The following is a 12,849-nucleotide window of genomic DNA, read 5'->3' as shown; positions in this document are numbered from 1 at the left end:
GGAGGAGGAGGAGGAGGAGGAGGAGGAGAAGAAGGAGGAGGAAGAGGAAGAGGAAGAGGAAGAGGAAGAAGAAGCAAGGTCTTTACAAACAAACACAAAGCCTCAGTTGGCAGTATTTTTCTAAGAGAGTTTAGCGTCATGATATCAAGTACAGGTGCTGTGGAGGGGAATGTGATGCTTTATATATTAAGAAGCAGACCAGACTTTACACTCCAAAATATTTTATAAATTAATACAAATAAATTGTTGGTTTAGCCTACAGAAGTCCAAAAGAATGTCCATAGATAGCTCTAATAAGATGTAGCAACACTGATAATTTACTGGCGCATAAATACCAGCTCATGAAGAGAAAATCACTTTCTGAAGCCAGATATAATTTTGCAGTTACCAGGGGGTAAGCTAGCCCTTTATGTTTGAAAGAGGGTCTAGACTTCAAACACATGATTTCTTGGGACAAGGGTGATTTCTATTTTTATATTTTGGAAAGGGGTGTTTTTATTTTACATAGAAAAATAATGCAGATCTTTATTAACAGATAATTATATATCACATATATAAATTATTTATAGATAAGTTCGAAGTACTGGTGAGTAATTTATTTTAATATTAACACTACCAATTACACTTAGAATCAAGCATATAAGCAAATACACAGAAAATAAGTTTGTTTGTTTGGTTGGTTGGTTGGTTTGGTTTGTTTTAAGAGGGGCTAGGCCTGGGGAGATCTCTCAGTAGATAAAAACACTTGTTGTCCAACCTTGAGGACCAAGGTTCAAATCCCAAGAACCAAGGTAAAAGTCAGATAAATAAGGTGGGCATCTATAACCCCAGCATTCCTGTGAGGAGGTAGGAGACTGAGCCAAGAGAAGCCTCCAGAAGCCCACAGGCCAGCTAGCTGGCCTAAATGACAGAAACAGAAGAGACCTTGCCTCAGTCAAAGCACAAGGCACCACTACACACTTATACATACACACACATACGCGCATGGGCACACACACACACACACACACACACACACACACACTTACAGAAAAAGGGAGGAATATCTGTCTTGCCCTGAACTTCCTGGAATTTCCAGGAATCTTAAGCCCATGAGATCCCCTAACAGGGCTAATAAGAAATCTCAACTTGTCATTATTGCAATCATTGAGGACAACATTTTCAATATTCAATGTTGATGATAGTGAGGAGTGATTAGTGATGTGATGATGATGATGATGATGAGGATGATGATGATGATGATGATGGCAATCTGTGCCCAAGAACAAATAGCTATAAACAAAATAAAAACAGAAGCAAGCTAAATGTCCCTCAGCTGGGTGTCAATCCCTTAGTTCAGAAAACTTGTGCGGCTTCCTCTGACTGTCCGTGTTAGCAAACAGTTGCAGGTATCTATAAGTAAACAATAACATCTAGTTTCCATGGTAATCTCCATCACTAACAGCTGATAATAGAGGTAAAGCTGAATTAGTAAATACCCTTACATGCAACTCTTACATTTTCAGTAGGCCTAAATCATTTTTAAACACCTATGCTATCCTAATGAGCCATCGAAAGCGAGTTCAGCTCACCCTACATAAACTACACTTCCTCGGGTGCCTCCAGTCAGAGAGGTGTCTCCAAAGTAGACTTAGTGCTGAGCTAGCATACTATTTTCTATCCTTATCCACACATTGAAAGCACCAATGCATCTAGAAACTTAGACATAATTTTCATGAGCAGTCTTAATGAACAACTATCTCCCACTCTGTCTTGTACACAAAGATGCTCCAGAAGTGAGGATGGTACTCTCCTCCTCTCCAAAGGGAAGAAGAAGCAGAGCTATATTTTCCCTTGTCCCACCCACCTGGAGCCCTGATAATAGCATGTGAACTCCCTTCATTCTCCGGAGCGTTCACTCTGAGCAGGGTAGAAGAGGAAACTTAGACCTAGTCCTACCTACCCTGTCCCTTTACTGTCCCTTTAAAAGCCCTGAACAGAATGTAGTGGGTCAACAGAGGCAACACCTTCCATAACTCTATCCTCCCTCACCCTGCCCAGAAGCAAGTGCCTGGCAACCTTCATCCAGCTCTGGGCACAGTTTGCCCAGTGTTCACACAAGCGAGTGCCAACGCCCGGGAGCCAGGTCTGCCAGGCCTTTCACTTGACTGAGGAGAGTTGAATAGACTCAGAAAGATCCGGGAAGGCTGGCACTACCCGGTTAGAACTCCTCCACTCCTGCTGACAGCCGACCGCCCCTGAATGGTAATTTGCAGTATATATGCGGCTGTAGTGAGCCTACCTGGAAGGCACCCACAGAGAACTGACAGCTTTCTATTTCTCCTGCACTCACCATGTACACCACTGAATGGGAAGCAGAACTGGACGACTCAAAACAATGGCTAATCCGACCGTCACTGATAATTGGATTTGCAACAGCAGTCAGAGAGGCAGCCAGAGAGACACATAAATGCACACATTCATACCCTCATTCCAAATACATTGTCCAGCCCTGACCCTGCTATGGCTTCTCTGTCTGCAGTAGCTTAACTGTGGATGGGCAATAGGAAGACTAATATTTGGGTCTAGAGACGGATAATCTCACAATATATTCAATGTGCTCGTGGCTAATCACAAATGGGATGTCTCCAATTGCTTTGCTTGATGCTCTTCCATACCATTCTGTATGTAGGTAGGTGAGATGCAAGAATGCCATGGGACTATATCGCCGAGAACTAGAGAAAATGCCGCAAGAGGCACATTAGCCTAAATAAGAATGTCTTCCAAATCTTTAGGATTATGGCTTTCCATATTCACCCAGAGAAGAAAGCGACTATCTTCACCTCGACCATAGATGTACTTTGAGAGCCAGGGTCCACTAGCATTACGTTTATTTAGTGACTTCATTCCCAGTAAGCCTACTAAAGCCAAAGGGCCAATTTAAGACGTACAGAGGCAGGCAACACTCTAGGTGCCCCAGGCTATAGAAGTGCCCCTTTCCTCTTCCCATGACTACGCTATGTGTCCAGCATCAGTTGTCCCATCAAACATTATCTAGAAACACACTGTTTTTTTTTTTTAAAATGATGATGAACCCATTAAATTAGCAAGTACCTGAGGGAAACAAGCTCACTGTACCTCTGAATATGCTCCTGTCACAAAATGGCAAAGTCAGATCCACGACCCTCAGTCCCATGAGCTGTACCAGAATATGAAAATGTTCCATGTGGGATGTGCACCCTATCAAGACTCTCACCAAGGGTGAGCCCACCCAGGCTGATGAAGTCTTTCTCTCTCATCCACCTAAAAGCCTTTTCAGCACCTTCACTCTCCCTTCAGATCCCACTTCTTGTTCTTCCAGATGCCTCTTCTACCTCTCATTCATCTCCGTCTACACATCTCTCCCCTCCACAGAGAACACACACAGCAAACCCTCTGGGAATGAGCACCGACCAGGAAAAGCGTTCCCATGGTTACTCCAGCAACTGCCCAACCCCTGCCCCTTCGTCCAGGCTCATCTAGCCATCTGTAAGGTGAGAACATTACACTAGATCTTTTGTGAGACCCTTTCTAGTTATGCAAATTCTACACAATTCCAAACACTTAAGAGTCAAGTACAGCTAAACCCACAGAAGGGCAAGCTATCAGCTTTGTACCAATGCCTTAGAGCAGTGGCTCTCAACCTTCCTAATGTTTCGACCCTTTAATACAGTTCCTCATGCTGTGGTGACCCCGAAACCATAGAATTATTTCACTGCTACTTCATAACTGTAACTTTGCTACTGCAATGAGTTGTAAATATCTGATTTGTAGAACATCTGCCTAGGACTTTCAAGTTCCTACCTTAAGTAGTGTCATTCCCATGGTTTACGATAGCCATGTCACTAGGACTTCCAAGTTACTTTCTCCCTCCCTGTTCCCTCTTCTTCATTCCATCTTATATAGCCAACTGCTTACATCACAGTTCTACATGGATGGCTAACAGGTATTGAATAGAGTCAAATGGTTGAGTTCCTATCATACCAGTTTTAATCATCTTAAAAAATGACAAATGAGCCTCCAGGTGGCTCATAGCAAAAATCCATATAGCAGTCACCCATCTATCTATCCATCCATCTGTAAATCCTGGAGATTTAAACTATACCTCTCCAACCCTTTGTCCCCAGTTGACCAACACACACACACACACACACACACACACACACACACACACACACACGTCTCCCACTTTGATCAGACTCTCCACTTTTATTACTGTCCTCCTGGGGAATTCTTTCCATCCAGCAGTCAAAAAGAACCTTTCTTACAAAATGTTACTTGTCACTTCCTTGCTTAAAATCCTTTGCATATGCTTCGAACGTGCTCAACAGAATTCCCAGTCTTTAGCAGAATCAAAGGTCACAAAAACAGACCTGGTGGACCATACCTATAATCCCAGCACCTCAAGAAGCTGAAGCAGGAAAAAGACTGTCATGAGTTTGAAGCTAGCTTGTGCTACATAATGAATTCTAACCTAACCCAGGCTACAGTGTGGGACTCTTGGCTTCCATAACTAGGTAAGAGCTGGGGAGATGGCTCCATGGTAGAAGTGCTTGCTGTGTAAGTGTCAGGACCTAAGCTTAGATCTCCAACACTCAAGGAAAATCAAGTCACTGGGGGCAGATAGGACAATGACAAATATTCCCAGAGTGCCCAAGCTAGCCAGACTAGCCAAACGGTGACCTCCATATTAAGTGAGAGACCCTGTCTCAAAAAAACAATGTAGAGGGGCTAGAGAGATGTCTCAATGGTTAAGAGCACTGACTGGTCTTCCAGAGGTCCTGAGTTCAATTCCCAGCAACCATATAGTGGCTCACATCTGTAATGGGATCTAATGCCCTCTTCTGGTGTGTCTGAAGACAGCCACTATGTACTCATTTACATAAAATAAATAAATCTTTAAAATAATGATAATAATGTAGAGAACAACAGAGAAATACAACTAACCTCAAACTATCTTATTTACACACATGCACACACATATGTATAAAGAAATATACATAAACATGAGTATGTTCAGACCAACACATCATACAGTCAATAAATAAATGCAACAACTCATTTAGGTCTCACCTGTTTCTGGCCACTGTCTGCCTGGTCTCATGATTTGGCATACTAACCTATTTTCTCTGTCTTCAACTTGCCTATCTCTTCTACTCCAAGGCTACAGACATGCCAGCCCAGGATTCCCCTCTCATCCTTCCTCCAGTCAACTCCTTCCCATCCTTTAGGTCTCAATATTGTCCCAGGAGATATACGCCCTAGGTTCTCATGTGAACTCACCCACATATATGGTACAGTTTCCTGATGATTATTATATCAATAAAGTTGTGCTCTTCAATCTTGTCTACTTTATTTGGCTGAACAGAAACTGCATCCTAATAGGAATGTTTCCACATTCAAAGGTACAGAGGTTATACATGCAACTGTTCTTGTCATTTTAGTAGACTGAAAAGGTGGAAGCATCATCCTTCAATTATCACTAAGAAGGGATGGCTACTGTGGGTATTAATCAGCTAACCTATTGAAATCTAGATATCAGTATTTCAACTTCAGTCTGGGGGTGTTCCGCAGTCATAGCAACCACTGGCGAGTTCTCGTTGAGCAGAAAGATAAATTTCACACTAGGATTGCATCTGCAGGAGGTAATACCTTAAAATTATAAGGTTCATCTTCAAGATTTCAGATGTCATTGCCTATATTTTTAGCAAACCCAGGAGACAGGGCTATAAATGGCATTTCTTTATATATAAAAAGAGAAAAGAGCCCACAGAAGGTCAGGATTAAACTCCTTGGTAGAATACTTTCCAAGCGTGAGTGGGTCCCATAAAAACAGGTGCTGGGTGCCACAAAAACAGATAAATAACAGGGAAAAAAATCACGGAAGTTGCAAATTAAGTAATTCACAATAGTTTGCTATGAACAGCAAAGTGTTTGGGGGTATTAATCTGTGAAGTATGGCTGAAATAAGGAGGAAATCAGCCGGTAGCTGTAGTGATGTTTGCCTGTGTCACCTAGAGAGGCAGTGCAGAGCCAGGGATAGAAACAGGTCCAGAGACTCCTGCTCCACCACCACCACCATCACGTCCTCCGAGCTGCAGCACAGACTAAATCAAAGCAAGTAAAACCCTGAACAATCAGATACTGATTGAATTTGCCAAACACATGTACCCACTGGATTCAGCTAAAGCCTCCCACTGGACGCCAAAGACACTGCCCTGGTTTTGCAGCACAAATAGAAATTCTCAGTGAAGTTGTAATAGTCAGACGAGAATTTGGGTGATGTCCTCAACAACCTATAAACACGTAATTGTGATCCTCTGCAAGAGATGTATTGGCTAATATTACCAAAATTTAACCCTTACTTCTACTTCCAGGCATTTCAGCCTGGTTTAAAATATATATATATATATATATATATATATATATATATATATATATATATATATATATATATTGTGCATTCAACCTTGAAAATATTCTGTAAAATAATATCTCATGTAGTTCTTTCGAAATCAATGGAGTCTAAAGGTGAACCCAACGAATACCTTAGGACAGCTGTCTTCTCATTCCACCCCTGTGAAAGGGAAAAGCAATTACCAGACTTAAAAGCCTTCTCGCTATTCAGAGATGGGGATTATTTAAGTCACCCATACAGCTGACTCAGTGGATGTCACTCACCACCCTCACCCCCTTCGCCTCTCATCCCACCTGGCAATCAGTAGTGTCGGGATGCACTGTGCAGAAACCTCCCGTGAACCCTTGTCACGGCAGCCTCCTGCCTCAGTCCTTTTGGAATTAGCCAAAGGGTAAAGTGAAATGGAAACACCATCTTAGCACCAAGCTCACCAGGTAACAAAGGGAGCTCGGCTGATCTTTATTTCAGTCTCACTCTCATCATACTCACCAGACCCCACTTTTAATACCCCCAAATTAAAATGGTTTGTAATGATTAAAAAAAGAGAGAGAGAGAAGTATTTAGCTCAGGCTAGAATACATAGTACCTCTACACTGTTGCATGAGCTCATTTAATTGCCACCCAAACTACATCATAGCCAATAGGACCCAGAATTATACTAGTCTGTGTCAGGGAGGGGGTGATTTATGAGTGTTCATATGTGATGCTCACATGTAGCGCTCACCGTCAGAACACGACCCACAAGAACACTTCTATTTTCCAAGGAAGCTACTGCAGGCTTTAATTGACACTGGGCAAGCAGTTTACCCCAGGCACACATGTAATTTAATATGATTTTTCTTAGAAAATGAGACAATTTAATAAACTAAGGGTGAGATATATCCGCAGCCTAACCATGAACATTAAGTCTTATATCCAGAGCTTAAAGAGAAACAAAAAGAGTCCAAAGAGAAATGGATGCTAGTCCTTGGGAATTTCACTTGGCCATTCTGTCTTGGCCTCTCCAATAATGAAAGCAGTGGGGGTTTGGGAGGTGGGGGAAGCAGGTAAGAGGGCAAAAGGCTAAGTGTTAGGAAAGAGGGACTAAGAAAGCAAACAGACACTGCAACCAACTAAACCCTTCAGAATGATGTGCTCACTCAGTCTCATCTAGAACTCTTAGAGAGATGATAATCCAAGTGTATGCTTGTGTGTGAGTGAGTGAGAAAGAGAGAGACTATGCAGGTGTGCATATGCCACAGCCTACACTCGGTGGTCAGGTGACAACATCAAACATCAGTCTGCCTCTTCTACCTCACTTGGGACAGGCTCTCTTTACTGTTTGTCACTATGTGAGCTAGGATGGTTATGAGTTTCTAAGGATACCCTTGCCTCCACTTTCCAACTCACAGAGGAACTCAGGCATTATAGACACTCATCAAGCCCAGTCCAGGATTCTGAGGGGGAGTCAGACCCAGGCCTTCACACTTCGACATCAAGCTCTTCATCTTCTGCCTCTCCCAAATCTAAAAGCATTCCTGTCCTTCTTAGTGCTGCATACATCGGTGACATCATTTTGTATAATCATCACGAGTTATATTACAAATGGCATGTTGCCCGGTTTCCATTTTATGGGGAAAGAAACCCAAACTCTCCATTTTAAGTGTCTTCCTTCACTGATGCAATGATCCCATAACAGGATTCAGTTTGGGAGTTTATTTATTCAGTCTTGTTGAATCAGTTTATCCAACTGATGCTTAACCACTCTACTGGAACAGCACATGAATAAAACACTTTCGTAGATACTCCCAACGTAAATACAAGACATCTCACTAACCGACCAGATAAGAGGCTTCATCTAAGGCAAAATTGTCCCCAGAGTGTCATTTCAGAATGTCTGAATCCTTGCAAAACACAAAGTACCAAGTTCAGTTTGTTGAGGCTTACTGCCATAAAACAAGGTCAACAATTAGAGCAGGAAATGGCTTCAAGGGATTTTTAGTCCCTAACATTACCAGGGAATTCTCAACAGAGGAAAATGCTGGGAAGGTGTAACGCCTGTTTCCTGTTCAAAAACCCATGAAACCTCATCAGATTTCCTGGATGAGGACAAAATCTAGGGATAAAGATGTCCCTCCTCTAACAGCAAGAGGTGCCCAAAGGGATGGTGATAAGAGCTGTAATCTTTAGGACCTCAGGGGAGTGGATAGCTGAGACAAAGGAAAAAGAAGAGAGGAATTTTGAAAGATCTATAGCCCATCTGCTGAGGGAGGGTAAGGCCAAGATGCTAGACAAGAGGGAACTTTTAAAACCCTTTAAAGTTCTCCAATGTGGGGATACATTATTTTGGCTAAGAAGGCTTTTGCTTCGGCAGTCTTTGCCCAAGTGTTCCCTCTGTACACAGTTTCTGAGCAGTTCAGTGGACAGCACAGTGCAACCGGACACTTGGGTCCAGAGCTCAGAATAGCCCCAGCCCTGACCTGGCCCCTCCCTTCCCATCTGACAGGCTTTCATTCCCCCCTTGTCTGCAATTACCGTTCGGACCACTATAATTATTAACAAATGTCTCCCAGGCCAGGCCCTGCCTTTTTTCTTTAGAACACTACCTTCCTCCAATACACACCATGAATTGAGCATGGCAGTATCCTCTCCTGAAAACCAGCTTAAGTCATTATGATTTCATGGCCGTAAAATGTTGAGGGCCTGACCTCCAAGAAGCCAAAGGCCCCCATTTCATCATCTTACTCTCTTGTTTTCAAAACACAGAACAGAACAATAAGATGGGTCTAGAGAGAGGAGGTTTATTTGCTATTTTACTTACCACTCCAAACAAATAAGCAAGATAAAACTGAAAATGACCCTTACGAAATCGAACAGAACACCAAGGATAAATTATGGACCATGTCATACCACTTTTTAAGGGCTAAGAACAAAATACTAACAAAAGGTATAAGCAGAGATATGAGAGTTACATAGTTCTGCATATGTTTTATTTAGTTCACATTCTATATTGATGAACACATCTTTTGTTTTAACAAATATGTGGTGATTGGACGCTCGATCCCAAATACTGCCCTATATTTCCAAAATGCATTTCTCTGAAAAGCCCTCATGATAAGTTCCAGAGTTTGAAACAGTACTCTCTTAATGACCATCAGGGACTTTCTAGGCTTGTCCCTGCCTTTAACAGGAGGGAAGGCACTTCCTGTGGGATTCAGCTTTGAAATGGGGGGAAAATGCTACACTATATCCTAACAGCATTGAAGGAGCACCGAGCAAGCCTCAGAAACATAGACATTTCAGACCATATTGTCCTACAGTTATTTATGTTTCCTGAGTTGCTAGTTGGATTCAAAGTTAAGGAGAGGCCCCTCCTCGTGAAGTATGAGCTGCCAAGGCCGCTGGGGAGTTACCTAGCCCAGCCAAGCCAAGGCCTTATCTCAAAGGATAAGGTGGAGTTTGCTCTTTTCCCCTATTGCAAAATATGAGAATATTAAGTAATCTGTTTATATCACACAGATCCAAAATCCAAGCTGACTTTATTTTTTTATTTTTTATTTTTTGTTTTTCTTTTTGTTTGTTTGTTTGTTTGTTTTTGAGACAGGGTCTTTAGGCTGCCCTTGAATTCCTGATCCTCCTGCCCTGCCTCAGGTTCTCAAGCACTAGTACAGATACATACCATTCTGCTGATCTCTAAACTGACTTCTTAAAAAAAAAATCTATTCCTCCCATCTTGGGTGGAGGGGTGGGGGCTGGGGAAGGGGAGGCTATCTCAAGCTTGATTTGACCAACAAAACTTGGCAATTTCCCCTGTCTCTGTTTGAAATGGTCTGCGTTGTTCTGGCAGCACCAATTTATCATCCACTGACCAGTTCTACATAGCAGGGCTCAAGAGTAAGCTTGGACTTTTCCATTCAGAGCAGATATCACAGTCCGAGTCACAGAATTCTTCCTCCAAGTTGATACACTTGGCGCTGAACGTTAACTGCGAAGCCACACACAGCATAAGGTGACCTGTGAGAGAAGGGATCTAAAAGCTTCCATTCATTTTTCCAGATCAAAATTGGCACTTGGCTTTCTTTTCAGAATTGCTGTATCGAAGCCATTGACACATGAGGGAAAATTTATGAAAACACAGTTTAAGTCTACAAATATATGCGGCATAGATAAGTTCATTATTTAAACAAAGGATGTCTGTTCTCCTGACTCACCCTGTTCACCGGGAGCTTTGCAGCCGATGGCTCTCTATTGAGACTTTTTTTTTTAGGGGGTGGATTAAGTGTTATGCCGCCCACTAAGAGTAAAGTTGAACAAGGTGAACTGGGGGGCACGGTCTGAAGTCTCAGTTTCTCCAGCCCCAGAAAACTATTAGAAGAAGAAGAAGCCAAGCGACCTGAAGCTCTTCCGGCCTTGGTGAACTGAATGCAGGCATCCCACCCACCTCAGGGATTCTAGGAAATATTTTCCCTGTATGAACATGTCAAACCAACCATAACTCCTGACCTCGGTTACTGAAACTCATGGAAATTACTAAAAAGCAACAGTTTTAAGCTTACTTTTGCAAGGTGTGTTATAATATGCTTGAGTCATGGTCATCTTAGAAGGAAAATAAATAACTTCTGGGGTCAAAGGAAACATAACTGATAATTTATAGGAAGGTGCTCATTGTCCTTTGAACTCTCTCCATCCAAGCCACAGTCTTAACTTCTTCCTAAGTGTGCCAAAAACTCAGCTATTCGGGAAGTAACACGTTGTTCCCCCCTCAGTAATGCCCTTTTTAAATGAAATTACAAATATGTGATATACCCATAACCTCGAGAAACACATCCCTATTTGAAAGTCCATCTCCATCAGACATCATGACGACAACCATCCATTTCCTCCTTCATCACAGGGCCCACGAATGTGCCATCAACCCTTGGTCCATCTCAACTTCTTGGTACCCTCAACCCAAGCTAATATTTCATTTCAGTCCCACCAAGTCTATCTGATGAAGCCAGCTGAGAGAGCGGAGGACCACAGAGAAGAGCACTGAAGGAGAGCCAGTTCATGGCCTTCCAACTTATCTACTGGAGGAGCATCTCCACGCTGGAAGTCTACACCCAACCCACCATAAGCAACTCTCACACTAAAAGTTCTCAACAAGAGATGACATGACATGTCTTGACATAACAGGGATCAGACCAGGCACCAGGCAGCAACACGAATGAGCAATGCTAACGTGGTGTCCTATGAGAACAACAAAGTAAGAGCTTCGTCGCCACTAAACCAACATATTCCTAGCACTGAACAGGCTAGGAAAGCTGGCTACAGAGTCACATGCTATTCATATTATGGTTTATTCTGTGATCAATAGATTAATTTTCTGCTTGAAAATCAAGGGAAATAATTCAGGAAATACAGTCCTTTGCCAACGCTTTAAGAACCTGAACATGGTCGCCCACTGCAGTTCTGTGCTTTTGATTTGAAGCACCTTCAGAAGTCCAGATTTACATCTCCTGAGAACTCAGCTAGGGCCCTGTTCTCAAGGAGAATGTGTGCACGGCATGCATTCCAACTCCCAAGGATTTTTTTCACCCTAATTGTTCTAACATCATAGAGTTTTCACCCAAACCTACACTACTTCTCTTGCTCTAACTTGGTGAATGTGTCTCCTCCTTTACAGTCAGGGACAATGACAGTGACTGCAATGAAGTTTCAGCAGTGAAGAAAAGTTCTACTCTTTTGCCTTCTCCAACGCGACATTTTTTCCCATAGCCATGTTGTAACAACTGCAAGGAACCCATAAAACTGCACAAGAGAAAATACTGCAGATTCCATTTTTCTAAGAAACTTAGGCATTGCATTCTTGTTAGTCAGTCTCAAGGCTCAAGTGTGGGAAGACAGAGGGTGGGGCGGAGGGGACACCAATCATCCACACAGGGCAGAAGAAACTCACTAAAGAAACATGAGAAACAGCAAAACCTCCATCCTGGGGCTGTTCCTGGAGCATAGGGGCACAAAAACCCTTGACCTGGTGCTCCATCTGTTTGAAGAATCACTCAAAAACATACAATATTCACTTTCCTCTTCCCAACCCCATTGTCCTCTGCACCAAGGTTTTAGGAGGCACGAAATGCTAACCACAAGGACCAGCCTCCAAAACACAGAACTGCCTCTCAAGTGACACTCGCAGCAGGAGCTGATCACAACGTTCATCTGTGGGTTCCATTTGATGCTATCTATAGCCCTGATACTAAATACCAATAATAGAATGCTATCTATAACCCTCATACTAAATACCAATAATAGAACATGTTTCTGATGCCTTGACATCATTACCACGATAAATACTAATGAAACCCTGCCCCCTCACTACCAGCCAAGCAGTAAGTGCTCCCGCAACATTATTGATAAGTCAGGAGGTTAGTGGAGAGTTGCACGCTCAAGTGTGT

The 12,849-nt window shown here is 42.6% G+C and overlaps 1 protein-coding gene across 7 annotated transcripts in view; it reads right to left on the bottom strand.

Moving 5' to 3' along the window:
- Slc4a4 (solute carrier family 4 member 4) overlaps nt 1-12,849 on the bottom strand; it is a 326,617-nt gene that overhangs the window by 266,440 nt on the left and 47,328 nt on the right. The window lies entirely within an intron of this gene.

Source organism: Mus pahari, chromosome 13, assembly GCF_900095145.1.
Source record: "Mus pahari chromosome 13, PAHARI_EIJ_v1.1, whole genome shotgun sequence".
NCBI classification, from domain to species: domain Eukaryota; kingdom Metazoa; phylum Chordata; class Mammalia; order Rodentia; family Muridae; genus Mus; species Mus pahari.
Note: the sequence above shows the minus strand (reverse complement) of the source record. Positions and strands in the feature narration are given on the sequence as shown.